The sequence below is a fragment of the Capsicum annuum genome, chromosome 11, assembly GCF_002878395.1.
Source record: "Capsicum annuum cultivar UCD-10X-F1 chromosome 11, UCD10Xv1.1, whole genome shotgun sequence".
NCBI lineage: Eukaryota > Viridiplantae > Streptophyta > Magnoliopsida > Solanales > Solanaceae > Capsicum > Capsicum annuum.
The window spans coordinates 120,520,007-120,521,273 of record NC_061121.1 but is presented as its reverse complement, the minus strand read 5'-3'; the positions used below and the strand labels follow the sequence as shown (position 1 = coordinate 120,521,273).

Sequence of the window (1,267 nt, the reverse complement as noted above, 5' to 3'; positions counted from 1 at the left end):
TATATTTCACTTCTTTTGGATTCGACCCCAACTCTAGTTGGGTAATTGACAACGACAGCCTCACCCCCCAATTATAGGAGTGAATTAAGCCTTTTCAAAATAGCGCCATTGCTGGGGAGTGGAATATAGATTTCACTTATGTGGTGTGATTCTTACTTAGGAATACCCGGGGTGGTGTAAGTTACTTTTATTTTTGATCTTCTGTAGACAATTGAAGTGTTAACGAAATAATGAGTGATAGCACAAGCAATATGGGCCCCTTTGATGCCCCTCTAGATGATGAGGGCCCAATAAATGAAGCGAGATTAAAAAGTGAAATCCATATCCCACCAACTAATGGGAACAGAGTCTTTCATGTGACTAGCATCATGCTTTACATGTTGCAAATAAAAGGATTGTACGGGGGTCAAGTCTTTAAGGACCCAAATGCCCATTTGAAGAATTTCATGGAAGTGTGTGTTCCATTCAATATAACATACATTACTCAAGAATCCATTAAGCTTCACCTCTTCCAGTTCTCACTAATAGGCGAGGCAATTTTATGGCTCCGCTCACTTCCACCCAACTCAATTACATCTTGGGACAAACTTACTACGGTGTTTCTTGCTAGATATTTCCCAACATCATAAATTCTTTAAAAGAGGGACGATATTGTGAATTTTTGACAAATGAATGGAGAGTCATTGTTTGAATCTTGGGAGAGGTTTAATGGTAAGATGGCTCAATGCCCAAATCATAATGTCCCAGATAAGATGCTTCTTGAGATCTTCTACCGTTCCCTTGATCCATTAAACAAAATGGTGGTGCATAATGCGGCGGGCAGTTCCCTAGTGAAGTTGCACAATCACGTGGCCTTTCTATTGATTAAAGAAGTGTCAAAGTAAAATTGGGGTTGGCATACCTGAGAAACCGAAGCTCCCAAGTTTCCTTCTATTACTTCCATGGTCGATAATGAACAAAGAAAGTGGAATAAAGAAAAGGAGAAAAACATGGAAAAAATAATGACCCAACTTGATTTCTTGACAAAGCATGTTATGGGTGCACCCACGAAAGTAGAAAATGCCGTAACATCAAAATCTTATGAAGATGATGAAGAATCAAAGAATTTGGATGAGTAAATTTGATATTTAGAAAACTACTCGGGGAGTTTTCGCCTCGCCTATCAAAACCAAGGTAGGAACCAATGTTTGATGGACCACAAGAGGGATAGAGATTGGAGAGATCGGAAATGCGATTATGACCGTTATGTTCCCTCTCATGATCAAGT

General features: G+C 39.4%; 1 non-coding gene across 1 annotated transcript; it reads right to left on the bottom strand.

The window, feature by feature from the left end:
* Positions 1-636: 636 nt before the first annotated feature.
* LOC124889121 lies at positions 637-742 on the bottom strand. Its single transcript, XR_007047737.1, has one exon. It is a non-coding gene; the product is annotated as a small nucleolar RNA R71 (small nucleolar RNA).
* Positions 743-1,267: the final 525 nt, after the last annotated feature.